The sequence below is a fragment of the Micrasema longulum genome, unplaced genomic scaffold, assembly GCF_059751315.1.
Source record: "Micrasema longulum isolate JH-2025_06_02 unplaced genomic scaffold, ASM5975131v1 h1tg000469l, whole genome shotgun sequence".
NCBI lineage: Eukaryota > Metazoa > Arthropoda > Insecta > Trichoptera > Brachycentridae > Micrasema > Micrasema longulum.
In genome coordinates this window covers 947,669-966,338 of record NW_028277667.1, presented here as the reverse complement: position 1 = coordinate 966,338, position 18,670 = coordinate 947,669, and the positions used below count along the sequence as shown (strand labels likewise).

The 18,670-nt window shown below is 33.5% G+C and overlaps 1 protein-coding gene across 15 annotated transcripts in view; it reads left to right on the top strand.

The window, feature by feature from the left end:
• mtd (TLD domain-containing protein mustard) overlaps positions 1-18,670 on the top strand; it is a 426,229-nt gene that overhangs the window by 170,403 nt on the left and 237,156 nt on the right. For 4 of the 15 annotated variants that reach the window (XM_088226839.1, XM_088226836.1, XM_088226841.1 and 1 more), the window contains exon 1: positions 3,589-3,879. The exons of 7 other annotated variants lie outside the window; for them this stretch is intronic. The gene's annotated coding sequence lies outside the window, so the exon portion shown is untranslated. Of the gene's footprint in view, positions 1-3,523; positions 3,880-18,670 lie in introns of those variants that run through there. 4 more of the 15 variants (XM_088226840.1, XM_088226835.1, XM_088226837.1 and 1 more) reach the window with 3 other exon arrangements.

Genomic DNA, 18,670 nt, shown 5'->3' with positions numbered 1-18,670 from the left:
CCAGCATTAATCACTGTGTCCCGGGCCATACAACATGACACTCCACACAAGTTTATCTCTAGCTTTAAAAATACGTTGTTTTTACGTCCACATGTAAAGACGCTGTCTATTTTGTTATGTTCGGGGCCATTACCGTTGTCAACGCAACATTTTTTTGTTTTGGCGTTGATTTACAAACAAATAATATGATTCAAACAGTTTATCGCCCGTCTCTCGTTAATGTATTGTACGCGATTTACCTCCCACTCGATCAAAAATAAATTATTTAATTTCGGATTAACATTGGAAGCGAATAGTACGATTTTCCTTATAAAAGAATTTCATGACTCATAATTTGGGTATATTTTAAAAACGGATTGTAATCCCGTGGGCGCGGGAAGTGTCGCGGACTACCGATCAGGAGGGCCGAGGTTCTAACCACACTTTACCACAACTTGTTTCCCGTTTTTTAACGAGGTTATTTATGACTACGGAAAATTTTTACAAAATTGTTTTTTTTCTCTTTTAAGACACTAAAATTAATTTCTCATAAACCGTGTAGACGTACCCCTGTAAAAACCCTATAGATTTCCATATTCTGTTCTCTAAAAATGTTCTTTATCTCTGTTGTAATATCTTTATCTTAATAACTCCCAAGGGGCGATATCCAGCCCTCGTCTACACAAATTTGGAAAAGCTCAAAACAGTGTTGGATATTTTTATTTAAAAAAATCGTTTTATATTATTTTTGGGAATTATTTTTATTATTATAATACAACAGAGATGATGTAACATTTACCATTCGGTCCATATTTGAACATCTATATTCCTTCGATTCTTCCATCTGTTGAAGTTTGTAAAGTTAATGAGCTGAAACCTTTATTTTTGCGGGTAAGATTCATATTTTTTTTTTATAAAAACAATACATTCAGTAAAAAAATGGAACACTTAAGGTTGAACTTGCCAAAAAAGAGTCTGGCTCTTTGTTTGGCAAGTTTACAAAATAACATAAAAAAGAAACAAAAAATGCAAAACAAAATAATAAAACAAATAATAAATTAAGCAATATAGAAAATTAAGATAAAATAACACTAAAATTTTTTAAATAAAAACACAAAATTTATTAATTTATAAACACAGGCACTTATTAAACACACATCTTTATTTTCAAAATACAGTTGATGTTAATTATGTCAATAAGCTTTTATATGATTGAGTTTTTTCACCTACATACTACGCAACGCCTGAAAATATTTTTCAATTTATATACTTCTGGGACCAGGTGAATTTATCAACAATGTTTTGAGTTTGTCCAAATTTTTGTAGACTTATGACCTGTCATTGGCTGGTTTAAGTGGCGACTTTACACACTGTGTAACATTCACCATTCTGCCTATACTTGAACATCTTTATTAGTATTATGTTTATATTTACAGCTCCCTGGGGGGTTGAATCCAGTCTTTGTTTATTATTTTTATGTTTGTGTATATATTGTTAATAATTTTATTTTCTCGTTTTGTTGTTTCTGTTTTCATTGTAATTGGTAAATATGTAACTTCCTTTTTTTTGGTCGATATTAACATGCCTTCGAAAAAGACCTCATTCAAGTTTTTTTTTTAATAAAACAATATTAAATCTACTGTACATATAAAATAAACAATACATTTTACACACATGTCTCCATACGCCACACTCCACACTTCACAACAATTCACAACAATGGAGATACCATCTTAAGTTTTTGAACCGGGTTGTGGTCCTGTGGTAGTATTGTGGACTCACGGACCAAAAGTCTCAGGGTCAAATCCAACTCTACCACAACTCGATTTCCATTTTTCCAGCACAATTTATTTACGACTTTTAGATAATGGTCTGAAAATTAAAATATTTTAGTAAAAAATGAGATTTCCAGTATTTCTCTTAAATTTAAAAAAAAAAAAATTAGAGTCCTGTTATTATTCTCGGTATATTTTATTTATTTATTTATTTTGTTGTCCTGTTAAGAAATTCGACTATTAAACAAAGCCATAACTTTTTTTTTCAACTTTTGTATATAGTATTATCGGCAAGATGACTTTTTAAAGTTGAATTTCTGAAATAACTCCGCGTGTGAAGTCAGAGGTTCTCTTCCGCGTATTCTCCAACAGTTCAGCCCATTGGTCCATTACGGCAAGCAAACCGAAAATCTTCCATAACTCCTTTACCATTGGTTGATTCATGAAGCAGTGACGTCATTCAAAGTAGTTCGTTTTTATAAAAAAAATAATTTTTTGTATGTTTTCAGGAAATTTTTCCGTTCAATTTAATGCTTCAATTTTTACCGCGCGCAAGAAAACATTTAGTATCCAATTTCCCGTAGGGCTGAAATTCCTCATTGGTGTTGTAGATTTATGTTTTTTTTTGTTATAATGCCATTGTAATACAGCAACTCGGCTTTTGCCTTTAAAAAGCTTTGTCGGCCTCGCGGTGTAATAGTCAGCGTGTTTGCCTACCTTGCAAGAGGTCTCGGGTTCGATTCCCGACATGGTTGATATGAAATATTTATTTGAAATAGTGTTTTTACACTAGAATACTTCATAGTCCCTGGACTGGTACCTGAAGCGTATGACTGATCATCTTACGATCTTAACATGATACGTTGCGATTGGTTACCAATGCAGTGCCCTATGCACCATTTGGTGCGGCAAGGGAATGATGATCACAGCAACACTGTCTGAACAATAATAAATATAAATATATTTTTTAAAAGTTTTTTAAAAACATATTACAACAGAGATGAAGAACATTTAAGAAAAGGTAATATAGAAGTCTAGGCATCTACAGGGCTTATGACCTGTCAATGGCTGGTTTAAGTGGCCACTTTACACACTGTGTAACATTCACCATTCTGCCTATATTCGAACATCTATATTCCTTCAATTCTTTCATCTGTTGATGTTTGTGAAGTTAAAGAGGAGGAAGGAGGAATTGTGAAGGAAAATTTGGACAAACTCAAAATATTGTTGATAAATTACCTGGTCCATGAAGAAGTATAGAAATTGAAAAAATAACATTTTCAGGCGTTGCCTAGTATGTAGGTGAAATAATTCAATTAGATGAATCTCACCCGCATAAATAAAGGTTTCAGCCCTTTAACTTCACAAACATCAACAGATGAAAGAATTGAAGGAATATAGATGTTCAAATATAGGCAGAATGGTGAATGTTACACAGTGTGTAAAGTGGCCACTTAAACCAGCCATTGACAGGTCATAAGCCCTGTAGATGCCTAGACTTCTATATTACCTTTTTTTAAATGTTCTTCATCTCTGTTGTAATATGTTAATAAAAACAGCTCCCCAGGGAGTTGAATCCAGTCCTTGTCTACAAAAATTTGGACAAACTCAAAATATTGTTGATTTAAAAAAAGAAAATATGTTTTTATTTTTGATTGTTTATTTTCGAATAAATGGTTCGATTTCCGCTTCGCGCGCTAAATGAGTTATTCGAACGCGCCTCACAAATGTCTCTTTCCCCGTGGAAAAGGCAAGGCGGTGTTAACGTCGAGTCCGATTCTCTACTCTACCTGCTACCAGTCGGCAGTCAGCAGTCAGTTTCCCGTTTCGCGCTAGTACCGAAACTGCGCGCGCCGAGCGAGCACGCTGCCGCACGACCAGCTCGCCACGTAGAGGCGCTTCGCGCGTGCGTTACCACGACATAAACATAAATAATAAACACGCGTACCGCGCTATCGGATCGCCCCTTGATCGGATCGATATTCGCTGTATCGCCAGTCGATAGTCGGTGCCGGTCGATAAACGTCGGTCCAGTGCGGCGCGCTCCCGCCACGAAAAACGAAAACTAGTGATATTTTTTATCGTTTTGAGTGATATAAGTGCTCCGTGCGAACCAGTACAAAAAGTAAATATTTAATAACAAAATTTATTATGAGTGATTTTTTTTAGGTTTTCGCAATTTTAAACTTTTTTTTTATCTGAGACACGTAATCGATTATATAATTTTTCTATTAAAATATTTCACTGCTTTTCTATAAAAAAATATGTGAGTACTTTTTGAATCACGTTTCTTTATTGTTGATTTTAGATTTAATTGTACGGAAGTTTGTGTTATATAATTTAATTAATTCCAGCGTTTTTTTATCATTGATTCCATGATGCATGATCATCAATTTTACGCTTCAAGTAATAAGTATGTCAGAGTAAAATAATATAAACAATTGCAGGTACGGTTAACCAACTGACAAAACAGTCAAACTTTTGTATTTAAACTTAAAGTTCAATGAGTTTTTTGCCTATTTTTTTTTTTTGACTGTTTCGGTGCTTTTAATTAACGTGGATGTTATGCACCTAAAAAAACAGGATTTTTTTTTTAGTTGAAATGTAATATAGAATAAAAAAAAGAATATAATGTAAAATAAAAAATATCTCGGACTCACGGATCAAAGGTCCGTGGTTCGAATCCCACTCTATCCCAACTTGATTCTCATTTTCTAAAAGTGAGTTATTTACAACTCGTTGAAAATTGCCCTCGAAATGTAATATTTGGGTAAATTGTAAGAACGCAAATATTTATTTTTATTTAATATATATATTTTTTTAATTATATTTTTTATTCCAGCTCGCCATACAACCATTACAAAGTATAAATAATAAAAAACAAAGAAAATGAAAATAATAATTTAAGAGTTTACTGTCGGCCTTGTGGTGTAATGGTCAGCGCATTTGCCTACCATGCAAGAGGTCTCGGGTTCGATTCCCGACATGGTTGATATGAAATATTATTTAAAAGGGTGTTTTTAAACTAAAATATGTTATAGTCCCTAGAGTGGTGCCTGAGGCGTAAGACTGATCAGCTTACCTTCATTTAACAAAAGTGATCAAGATACGCTGCGATTGGTGTACCAATGCAATGCCCTATGCACCATTAGAAAACTGAAAAAAAAATGTACAATAGACAAAATAATTAGGAAAAAAGGCACAAATATAAGCAATGAGATTACTTCAATTTTAAAATGTCTGTTAGTTCACATCGCCTGCAATGAATGGGCTCAATTATCGGGAAATAATACGTATTTTATAGAAATAAATTAATTACCCTTATTTCAGATTTGATTTTTTTTTTTATATTGCCTAGCGACTATGTCACCATCATTTGCCTAGTGGGAGGGTAAATATTTTTTCTTGTTCGATATACCTACAATAAATTGGAAAAGCGAGGACGTTCAGCCCTACGGGAAATTGAATATAAAAAATGTATTCTTACGCGCGGTAAAAATTAGAGCATTAAATTGTACGGCGAATTTTCTTATGAAAAAAAATTAAAAAACGATTTAAATAAAAACGAACTACTTTGCATGAAGTCACTAGTTCTTCCGTATCAACCCATGATAAGAGAGTTGTGATAGGTTTCCAGTTTACTTACCGTCAACGGACCAATCGGCAGATCTGACCGAAAAGAAGCGGAAGAGAGCTTGAGACGTCACACGCGGAGTAATTTCAAAAATACGAAACTTAAAAAAATTAAAGCGCCCATAGTACGATACATCAAAATAATAAATAAAAAAAATTGGCTTAGTTTAATAGTCTATTAACGAATATAAAAAACAATGAACTTCCTCATTCATAACCGGGTTGTGGTCCCGTGGTAGTATTGTGGAGTCACGGGCCAAAGGTCCGAGGTTCAAATCCCACTATGCCACAAATCGATTTCCATTTTTCCATCACAAGTTATTTACGACTTTTAGAAAATGGTCTGAAAATTTTAACATTTGAGTAAATAATGTGAACTGAAGTATTTCTCTTTGCAAAAAAATATCTTTAGCCTTTCGCCGGTCTGATGATGTCGGTAAAGATGAAACTCGGACGCTGGTCTATATAAAAAAGTACGCGTCAAAGCTAAAAATATTCTTAAGTTTATTGAATACGCTCTGCCGTTAAAATGCTAATTGAATTTAATCAAACTGATGATGGAAGCTTTATTGCGATCCGAAACGTCGGCATAGCGTAAACGAAACACGGTATAATAATAACTCATATGAACTCAATTTGAATCTACTAATGAAAAACAAAGCATCAACTTGGTTTTGAAAAATGTGCATTTCAATAAATGTTAATCAATATTTGTATTTAACCACTTTCCGACTATTACACGTTTTAAGACGTGCTGAAATCTGAAATCCCAAAGTTGAAAGTACAGTTAGTGTCCTGACAAAGATACAGATAGGTCCCAGAACCGAATGACATAGATAAGTGGTTTTATACAAATATTTGCGTACACTGCTTTCGAATATTTAGTCTAGATTAATGTGCAAGTGCTTATCTGTGAACCAAGTGAACATAAACATTTTGTTTATGCTAGAATACACGCTAAAATATTTCATTTGAAAACGTTATGTCACGCACACATTAGCAAATTATTGTTAATATTTTAATAGACTCTACTATTAAATTTATCTAAAAAATAATATGTTATTCATTTATAATACATACCTTCGAATTATTTCGAGTCGTAGTGACCAACCGAAACAAGATTTTCAGCGGAAACTGAAACCGAATTTTAGCTTCTGTTCTAGTTTCGGCCGAAACCAAGACTCATTTAAATCATATTATTAAATAAAATCACTTTGTTTTTATGTACCACTTATATTTTTATAATTTGACAACCAACTAGTTTTGGCAACACGGTGCCTTCAGGGTTAGTTACAAACTAACGTGGCATATAAAAAATTTTCACAGTAAGGGTATTTATTTATTAAACACTTTTGTTTTTGGTTTTTATCTAATACAAATGACGCAATCAAAATACCTGTTTTTGAAATACGCGTATCCCCTAACCTGCTACGTAACTTACGAAGATTATCATAAAATTGTGGAGCATACGATGTTAAATCATGGAAGAAGCCATTTAATTAATAAAAATGTCTCCATCCTGGAACCAGAATACTGCACGAGTAATTTGCTCTCGATGGCTGCTCTCAGGAAAGAATCCTGAAACATGAAATCAAATAGAGATACATCGAATACAGGCGAATAGTCAAAATAAGCGATTATGCGCAGCTTATCTATGTATTTGACTTTCGATTATAATGTTTTATAGGAACCATGTTTATTTATTTATTTGACACTTTATATACATGTACAATAAATATACGTATAAGGGCGGGCATATTGCCTTTAGGCAATTTCTTCCTACCTACTTAAACAGTTCAGTTTGAGAAAATTACATGTACATGGACATATTGAATCTTAAGATTTTATACAAAATTAAAAACAAAGATTAACAAAATGAAAAATATAAAAATTAACACTTTACTATGAAGAGGCGAGAGGGGATGGGAAGGAAAGCAGGATAAAAGAACAACTTAAATGTTCAGATAGTGACATTTTAATATTGACTTAAATGTAAATAAAGAAGAGGCGTCTCTAACATCAGTGGGGAGGTTATTCCACAATCGAGCAGCTATTACTGTGAAAGAGGAGGTAAGAAAATTAGAGCGATGAAAGGGTATTAAAAGGGTTCTCTCGTTACTAGAACGAAGAGATAGTCCATGCTGCGCTAGAGTTTGGAAGAGCTCTCTCAAATAAACAAGCGAAGTGGGATTATTGAAATATTCTGAAGAAGTGATAGAATGTGAACGTTTCTTCTATGCCGGATACGGAGACGGTGTAGTAGCGTGAGATATTCGGTTATGTGGTCGAATTTGCGAAGATCAAAGCTATAACGTATATGAACATTCTGCAATCGTTCCAACTTATCAAGTAATTCAGAGTTAGCGTCTGGATAACATACATCCGCATAGTCAAGGAGTGGAAGAAGTAAGCTCTGGACGAATATTTGCTTAACATTAATTGGCAAGAAATTTTGTAATCTTTTAAGTGAGTGCAAACTGTGAAAGAGAGGCTAGAGTGGGCGCGGCTACGGAAGTAGAGAGGAGAGTGGGTTTGTGTGCGGATTTTGGTAATATAAAAACAAAGTGGTTTTATTTTAATATATTAAATAATAATGTTCCACAAAGTAAGTGCTTTAAACATAAAAAAAAATAAAAACATCTTATTTAAATAAGCCAAAAGTCTCTTGAAAACGCCAGAAATTAGTCGTTTTTTTTGTTAAGCTTTACGAATTCATTAAAATAAATTTAAAATAAAATTCGCAATGTAAAGACATTAATTTAATGAGAAAATTCGTTTATTTTTAGCTCTGTTTGGTTCGTTATTTTATACATATAACTTATATGTAACAGTTCTTGAATGTACGCTATAGGAACTTTAACTTATTATCTATAAAGGAATTAAAAAATCCAAACAAAAAAGATCTTAGAAGTCACGAGAACTTACGAGTCACGAGCCATAAGATGCACCCGAGTTCAGCCAAACGTATTCCGATCGCAGGTTCCGGCTGAGCGGAAAATATAATGTATGTGTAACATATTACAATAGAAATGAAAAACATTTAAGAGAAGGTAATATAGAAGTCTAGGCATCTACAAGGCTTATGACCTGTCAATGGCTGGTTTAAGTGGTCACTTTACACACTGTGTAACATTCACCATTCTGCCCATATTAAAACATCTATATTCCTTCAAATAGTTCTTCAATGTACGCTCTAGCAACTTGAGCTTATTAACCTTTTGAAAATCTTACTTTTCAAATCGGATCATGATCCCGTGGCTAGAGTTGCGGACTCACGGATCAAAGATCTGAGGTTCGCATTTTTAATACTGAAATATTTAAATCTCGTTGAAAATTACCCCAAAATTGAAATATTTAATTAAATCACAAAAACGCATATATTTCTTAAAAAAAACCATACAGGAATTACAAAAATACAAATATGAAAGATCTGGGCTATAATTGCAGAAAGCCAAGGCTATAATTGCAGATAATAATCATTTAACTTAATCAGTACTATCTATTTAACATTTGTAATTTGTTATAAACTTGTACATTTGTATTTATGTCTAAGAGGAAAAGCTGATCTGAAGCTACTCCGTGGGGATCCGTAAAATGATTTTTTTTTAAAATTATTTAAAAATTATAATAATAAATTAAATTTTGTACTTTTAGTTATCATTAATTTTTTTATTTTTTGCAAGTGATATGATACGGAGTGGCTTAATACAGGTACGCCTTTTTTTAAATTTTTTACATTCTATTTAGTTTTTATATAGAAAACTATAATTGGCCTAAAATTTTGGTTGTAAAGGCTGTTGTTTTCTTTAAATAAATAAATAAAATAAATAAAAAAAAATCTTAGAACTACTAGCTTGCCCACCACATACCGCACACCACATCTAAGGACATGTCTCTTTGGCGGTGCCCACATTACACGGAAAAGTAACTCGTTGCCGAGCGAGAAAAGCTGCCCTAAGGAGCTCTCTGTAATCTGGTAGCCTTACCATATTTGTGCTGAAAGAAGGTAATCCAGAAGTACAAAATACTCACTTTATTAGATTCAGAAAAGAGAGAAGTGAATTTTTCACTGATTGGGATTAAACTGATTGGACATGATCAATTATCCAAAATGATTACAAAACTCCTCGAAATTCTTTTTGGAAGATCTGTATATCCGACAGAACCTATAACAGGGCTACGGATAGTAGCGAGAAGCTCCATTCGGTAATCGTCGATGGGGGAAAGGGACAAGACCACAGAATGTGTTCAGAATACTGATTATAATATCCGCAACAGCACAAAGGGGAATCAGCAATATTAAAAACAAATAATTTGTCATTAAATTTACCATTATCCGATAAAAACTGCGTAACTATTAACTATAGTCAACGAAATCAGTCTAGATTTTATTTTATGTTGGGCAATGGCAATTCAATAAATAACTGCTAATTTTCCACCCGAGTACGGCCGAACGTAATCCGGCACATCCCGACCGTAGGTCTCGGCTTAGCCGATGTTTCGGCCAAATTTTGGCCGAAACAGAAACCGCGGCCGAAATTCGTTTTATTGGCCGAGACCGCCCGAAACCGAAACGTCCGTCTGAGTGCCTTTTTATGTTCTTTATTTGTAAATTTAAACTTAATGAGCCAATTAAAAAACTTCCGTAAACTTTTTTACCGCGGTGTTTTTGTATAAGTCAAAGTTCTCAAAACAACGTACATGTAGTTACTTAGATTATTTTTTCATTCGAGGAAGTAAGTCGAGCGATTGGAAATATTCATGCAACTATTTTTTCAATTAAAATCTTTTATTTTTATAAGCGCGTATTTTGCTGTTCTATTTATATAAAATCGTGATGGAAAATACCTACAAGATTTAGATAAAAAAAATGATTGCACATTCCATTATCAAAGGCATATATTAAATTAAATATTTTTATTTTTTTAATATTATTTTTACCGATAATTTTTACATTAGTGTAACGCCATATTGTATTGACATTTCTCAAATGCGCTTTACGATGATTTCATGTGATTTTCAATTTTATTTTTATTCAAACTTGAGTGAATCTGAATCATCATCAACATCATCATCAAGGTTTCGAGTATGTCCAAATGTTTGCAGACATACTGGATTTCCTCCCTAGGGAGTTGTTCAGATCTAAATTTGTTGCAACAGAGAAGGAAAACATTTTTGAGAAGATAATATAGAAGTCTAGACAATTACAGGGCTTATGACCTGTCATTTATTTATTTATTTATTCAACAATTTATATACATATAAGGGCAGGCATATTGCCTTAAGGCAATTTCTTCCTACCTACCCAAACCGTTCAGTTTGAGAAAATTACAAATACATGAACATATTGAATCTTACAATTTTATTCAAAATTAAAAAAGAAGATTAACAAAATAAAAATATATAAAAAAATAACACTCTACTTTGAAGACAGGAGAGGGCGTGGGAAGGAAATAAAAAGGATAAAGGAACAACTATATTTAGATAGTGACATTTCAATCTTGACTAAAATGTAAATAAAGAAGGGGCGTCTCTAACATTAGTGGGTAGATTATTCCACAATCGAGCAGCTTCTACTGTGAAAGAAGAGGCAAGACAATTAGAGCGATTAAAGGATATCAAAAGGATTCTATCGTTACTAGAACGAAGAGATAGCCCGTGTTGTGATAGAGGTTGGAAGAGCTCTCTCAGATAAACAGGTGAAGTGGGATTATTTAAAATTTTGGTAAGAAGTGATAAAATGTGAATGTTTCTTTTATGCCTGATTCTGAGTCAGTGGAGTTGCGTGCAATATTCGGTTTTGTGGTCGAATTTGCGAATTTGCGAAGATCAAAGATATAACGTATACAAACAATCTGCAATCGTTATAACTTATCAATATGCCATTGGCTGGTTTGAGTGGCCACTTTACACACTGTGTAACATTCACCATTCTGTCTATGTTTAAACATGCACATTTCCTCAACTCTTAAGTGTGTACTCCATGTGTAAAGTGTAAAGTGGCCACTTAAAACAGCCAATGAAAGGTCATAAACCGTGTAATTGACTAGACTTCCATATTTTTATCATCACCATCATTAGCTTGACAGCCCTGGGTAGGCCTTGGCTGAACCAGGGAGTCTGCTGCCCTTTCTCTCCAATTCTTCACTTCCAACGTTGTCGTATCCGCACTGATGCAGTCCATCCATCACATGTTGGGCCTTACCGGTCTTCGTCGTCCTTGCGGCACAGCGAGAGTCAGGCCTTTTATAAAGTTTTCGTCGTCCATTCTAGTTATATGGCCAGACCACCTCAATGGAGTCGATCACATCGGGCGCTCCGTACATTTTATATAGCTCCCTATTGTAGTGACGACGCCGATGGTGGTTTCTCTCACAAGGCCATAGACAACTCTGAGGATTCTTCTTTTAAAAGAATTTGACTAAATCGGTGGTAGCAGAAGCATCATCATTCCATTTCCGCATCTAATGGTGCATAGGGCACTGCATTGGTACACCAATCGCAGCGTATCTTGATCATTTTTGTTATATTAAGGTAAGATGATCAGTTTTACGCTTCAGGTACCAGTCTAGGGACTATGAAATCTAGTCTAAAAACACCCCTTTAAATAAATATTTCTTATCATCTATGTTGGGAATTGAACCCTAGACCTCTTGCATGGTAGGCAAACGCGCTGACCATTAAAAAAAAATTAGACCCTTGTATTTAGTAGCATTACGTGTCATGTATTAGGTTAAGGTACTCGGAAAAAATCGTTATTGTTTATCTTGGAAATGGGATGTTCGATCACTGATTTTGGTGTATTACCTTTATGAGTCCAATCACCATTGTTGCAAAGTCCAAGAACAATAGCGCGTGATAACTACTTTTAACCACAATGTGAATACATGTTAAGGATATTCCATTTTTCCTGCATTCTGCTTCAAGATTATGGCGTTGTAAACTGAAAAATGGGCACTGAAATAACAGATGTTCGATACTCTGTGAAGAAATATCATCGCATGGACAATAGTCATAATTCCTTAATTTAAACCTATATAGGTGACTTCTCATAGCTTTGTTTCCGGTAAAAATTGTACTTTGGTGATGACGACGGAAGTTTGCTGCATCAGCCAGCGTTGGGAAAAACATTTTAGGGATTTTTCCTGTAGAAGAAGCGCGGTAATGATCCTTTCAAGGTTTTTTTTTTTTTAAAACAGCGCTGACACAACGAGGCCAAAACGGGTTTAAAAAAAAAACATAATCACAGGTCACATAGTTATTTTGACAAAAAAATATGAAAATGCATGTTTCTATAAACCGCTTTTTAGCCAATTTGTCATCGGATGATCAAACATAACTATATATGATACACTTGGAAGATCGATTTGACGAATACGAAATTTGAACATTGGTTTTCTGTCAATCTCTCGCAGATAGATGCCTCGCCGATACTGTGCGAATAATCTAAAATCGACAAAATCTCCGCACCCTAAAACTAAACCTCCCAAGAGATTTTTTTGAGAAAAAGTATCACAATGACTACATTTTTTCTTTTATGTGTCGGTACTTTTTGCCATCTTCAAAAATAGTTCGTATTTGTATACCGTCCGTCCGAAGAAGGCAGATAAAACTGGGCGCTTTTGAGGGTTTTTGGATGGTCCTAGCTACCGTAACAAACAATTTGTCAAAGAAACTAAACTACAAAGACACGCCAATGATAAATATATTATATAGTGTGCGAAAAAGGCATTTCTTTAGTGCGCTAATCCAGGGAGAAAATACGGGAATATATTTGTACGGAGAAAATTCAGACCGCGTTTCCTCTTGAAAATCAATAGAAGACACCTCTGAATTTTCCCAGTCGGCGATTAAGATCGTACAGTATATTTTATCTACCAACCTTCTCCAATAATATGACGCACTTCAATGGGTTATCTCGTTTGTTATTAATTATTAGATAAGATTATATAATTAATAATTATGTAAAATGTAATATTAATGTCGATGTTTTTAACGATTTTTTTAATCATAAAAGAAAAACCATTACCAAATTGATAAAATCAAATATTCCTTTACGTTAATTTTTATTATTTTAACATTTTGTACATACTGTAAATTGTACATTAGCAAGCTTATTGCGAGTAAAATGATGGTTTCTTCCAACCAACCAACAAAATATAAACAGTAAAAAATTACGTTTTTATGTTATAAAATGTATTCAATAGAAAATAAAATTAAAAGTTTAAGATACATAAAAATAGAAAAGACTGTATTATATATTATTTATTTACTTACCTTAAATCAGTATTATTACTAAACGGGAAAAGGGAATAAAGAGGAAAAAAAGGAGGAGAGATTAAGAAAGAGAATGGAGATGTTTCTTCAGACGTGATTTGAACAGAGATACTGCAGTAACATCTTTGATGGTGGATGGGAGATGATTCCTCAGTCGAGCCGCATGGACACTATATGAGTTAGTGAAGGAAGATGAATTGTAGATGGGTATTAAGAGAGTGCCTCGAGAATTAGAACGAAGAGGTAAACCATGAACTGATAAGCGTTGAAATTTTTCACGATGGTATATAGGAGCGTTAGGACTATGAAGTACTTTGAACAGAAGTGAGAGGGAGTTATAGTCTCTCCGCTGTCTAATTCTGAGCCATTTCAGTTGCCTACGATTGTCAGAATTTGGTTATATTTCCTAAAAATCATACCTCTGATGGTGCGATACATATTTTTTATCAAAAATCATTACATCATTTAAGAAATTGTAACGTTTTGCATTTATATCTATAAATAATTTACCGTCGCCTTTATGTAATGATTTATTGTCTGCTAGCAATATCAAAAGCCAATTACACGAATCAATAAAAAAAATGGTGAACATTTTATTGCGCTTTTTTATGGCCCAACCGTAAAACGTAGCTCCTATGTAGTTATCGCAATTTCAGTTATAAGAAGAGTAATAAACACGGACGTGTACTATTTTTGAGAAGGTAATATGGAAGTCTAGGCATTAACAGGGCTTGTGACCTGTCATATTATATTATTTATTGTTTCAGCATTTACTTTGTGTAAAAAATTTTTGAATTTAATTAAAATAAAACACTTTGTAAATTTACCACACAAGAGTTTAATACATTAAAACTCGACTAGTTTCGGGTAATCAGTATTACCCGTCCTCAGGTGTATTTACATTTATATTTACACCTGAGGATGGGTAATACTGATTACCCGAAACTAGTCGTGTTTTAATGTATTAAACTCTTGCGTGGTAAATTTACAAAGTGTTTTATTTTAATTAAATTCTTATGGCCTGTCGCTGGCTGGTTTGAGTGGCCGCTTTACATGCCGTCCAACATTCACCATTCTGTCCATGTTTAAACATCCACATTTCCTCAGCTCTTCCAACTGTTAACTTTTTAAACCAGTTAGTTTAATCAACAATGTTTGGAGCATGTCAAAATGTTTGTTGACAAGCTGGATTTTCTCCCTAGGGAATTGTTTAGATCTTAATTTGCTGCAACTGAAAGGGACGTGGCCACTTAAACTAGCCAATGATAGATCGTGAGTCCTGTAAATGCCTAGACTTCCATATTCCCCTCTCAAGAATGTTTTCCCTCTCTATTGCAACAAATTCAGAGTTACAGATAATATGTGCGCGTAAACCATCTGTATTATTTGTTTTGTAACTTTTACAATACTTGGCAACTGTGGAGATAAAAAAAAAGATTTGCTGATACTTATTTATAGGTTCAGAACGCAAATACAGTACGAGCAGATACGCCTGGACCCCGATAACAATGGGAAGTGGACGAAGTAACATATATTTCATCATCATCATTCCCTTTCCGCACCCAATGGTGCATAGGGCACTGCATTGGTACACCAATCGCAGCGTATCTTGATCATTTTTGTTACATGAAGGTAAGATGATCAGTCGTACGCTTCAGGTACCAGTCCAGGGACTACGAAATATTTTTAGTGTAAAAACACCCTTTAAGATAAATATTTCATATCAATCTTGTCGGTAATCGAACCCGAGACCTCTTACATGGTAGGCAAACGCGCTGACAATTATACCACGAGGCCGACATCAAATAAATATAAAACAATTTTGTTTTTAACCAGTTTCAAAGCCACACAAACTTTTTTATTAGAGAGTGATTAATTTAAAGATTTTTTTTTTTTGACGCGACGATACTTTGCTTCATATAATGGCCACACTGATGATTAAACGTCAAACGGTGTATAAAACTTCTTTAAAAACGGAAATAAAACTAATACGATACGTCAATTCAACCTAATTAAGTGTTTTGGGTAATGCTTAAGGTCGCAATAATGTTCTAAATGAAAATAATCCTAATAAATAAAATAAATTTAAAAAAATTGTTTTTAACCACTATTTTTTTTTTCACCGACCGGTTTCAAAGCAAACAAGCTTCTTCGTCAAGGTTTATTATAATGAATAACCACAAAGTTAGTGGTTCAAATATAAACTTTATATATAGAAAATCATCATGTTTGGTGTCACGTGTTTAACGTTTAACCCTCCTTCCCCGGTGCGCGGTGATGTGTAGCTAGTACACATTGCGTCTAATAACTATAATATCTTTATAAATATAATAAATATTGGGTTTAGGTTTACAGTATTCCATCATTACACATTTACGTATCGACTGAAATAATTTGTAATTAAATAATAAGTACTTAATAGGCACAAAAAAAAGCATTTTATCGGAAATCGGGGATAAATTACAAATATCATCAAAAGTATACTCACAGTATACCGATAACACCTGGCGTTACATGTCCACTACATGTCCAGTCACGTAGTTCAGTACTAGCTACTTAGTAGCTCTCGGGAAGTTGACGCGGGTGCACCTTAGATTTGAAATATTATCATCTTTGAATTAAATTATGGTTAATTAAAGCCATTCCCTATAAATATCCATTTTTTTCCTTTTTAAATCCCTTATTTTTTTAATGTGTAGTGACTACACAGCACCGTAACGCGCAGTTTTTTTTAGGACAGTAAAGGAAAGGTTAATCATCAGTGTGGCCATTTATGAAGCAAAAATTAATATCCCCAAATTAAACACTCTCTAGGGCAGCGGTCGGCAAACTCATTAGTCAAAAGAGCCAAAGATCAGCATACCGACGATTAAGTTTTTTTTTGAGAGCCAAATTTCTTTTCGTTAAAATGTTTCCTGTTCAAAGCCAACGAACCTCATTATGCAGTGAAGATCTCCGCATCTTTGTTATTGAGTAAACATTCTTTAAATTAGCGAGGTAATTTAACGACAATTGTGTTGACAATCATGATCACTGAATCCATAATATTTTTTAAATTTTGCCTCTTCTTGAATGATGCAATGGATCTCGTAATTAATTTTTGCTCCGTACGTTGAAATTGAAATAATATTATCAAGTTTAATATGATTTTAACAGAAGTAGCCGCTCGATTGTGGAATAATCTACCCACTAAACGCCCCTTCTTTATTTACATTTAAGTCAAGATTAAAATGTCACTATCTAAATATTTAAATCGTTCCTTTATTATTTTACATATTTCCTTCCCATCCCCTCTCTTCTCTTCATAGTGTAGTGTTATGTTAATTTTTATTTTGTTAATCTATGTTTTTAATTTTTGTATACATTGTAAGATTCAATATGTCCGTGTATTTATAATTTTCTCAAACTGAACGGTTTGGGTGGGTAGGAAGAAATTGCCTCAATGCAATATGCCCGCCCTTATATGTATATATATATACATATATTGTATATGTATATAAAGTGTCAAATAAATAAATGTTTCTTCATGCATTCAATTACTGTATTTGCTATATTTTCAATAATTCAAAAGGCTTCCTAGAAGTTCTTCTGTCTAAATAATTTGAACAAAAAGTTTAACTTGCGCTGAGCCGCACTCGAGTGGCTAAAGAGCCGCTTTGCCGATAACTGCTCTAGGGGAAAGAGGAGATTCATAATTGCACCCAGGACAAACTCGTACCGTCTGGGAGCAAAGGAGGTATAAGTACCTCGGGCTGTTGTCCCGCCGGGGAATGCAGTGGAGCGTGGTGCTTACCGCTTACCGTTTAGTGCTCTCGCTGCTTACGCGTACTGCTCGTAGCCCGCTGCTTACACAACGATAGCGAAAGGTTCGATTGGGTAACGAAATACCTCCGTGACGACCGTTGAATTCATTCCTGAAGTAAGAACTAACAGACTGATGTAAGTAGTAAAAATCTAGGTAATTAATTAGTCGTGTTTCAATGAGAGTTTTTTTTTCAACTACTGCTAATCCGAAATCCTACTATAAAACCAACACGAATAGCAAATCAAACTAACCGATGAACCAATTAAGTTTTCCAAAACGAAAGCCATTTACAGAAGTGAACAAATTGGATTTTGTCTAAGAAAAGAGACCATTGCAGGAGACTACTGCGAGTCATTGCATAGATTTTTATACGAATTTCATACTTATTGTTTTTTTGTAAGTATTATAAAAAAATTGAATGCAGAGGTAATCTGAAAGTATAATCAAGGTATTTGTAAAAAAAAACATTCTACAATCAGATTTGAAAAGAAAACACACATTGAACCAACAGAAAAATGTATTTGTATTTTTTAAACATTTTTAACAATTTTAACAATCAAAGACACATAAATCAAACAATATTGCAAATTTTATTTTAAATAAAAACAATTATCAACGACCACTTCTTTCAGTACGAAATTTGAGTTTCTTTTCTCTTACTGAATTTTTCTAAATCTATTTCAATAGTTGAAATTGCACACCTTTACTGGTTTTCCAGATTTACGTCTGTTATTGACGCCTTTTTAAAAATTTTATAAAAGGTTTCGTATGTAGATCCAAAGGCACTTATAATTTTTTGGGCAAAACATCTTATATTAGGAAATTTTGTTGTTGTTATGTACCTTCTATAAAATTATATTTTTAGAATCGTGGGGTATATATTTCTACACTTATATTTTATTTATTTTCTTTTATTTAGGAAACAAACAGTACAGTTACAAAGTTTAATATTTTACACAATTAGACTTAACTCTAATGGACCAGTGAAGTTTCCATATTATAAAGCAATTATATGTAGGGTTAATTATGAATGTATAAAAAAGAGAAGGAAAAGAAAACGAAGAAATTTATGTTTATAAATTTGTATAAACCACTTTAATTTTGAGTTACACTTCGACCGGTTTCGAGGTCACTACCCCATCGTTAGGAAATTAACTAACTTATAATTACACGCGTTGCTATTTACATTATAAAATATTGT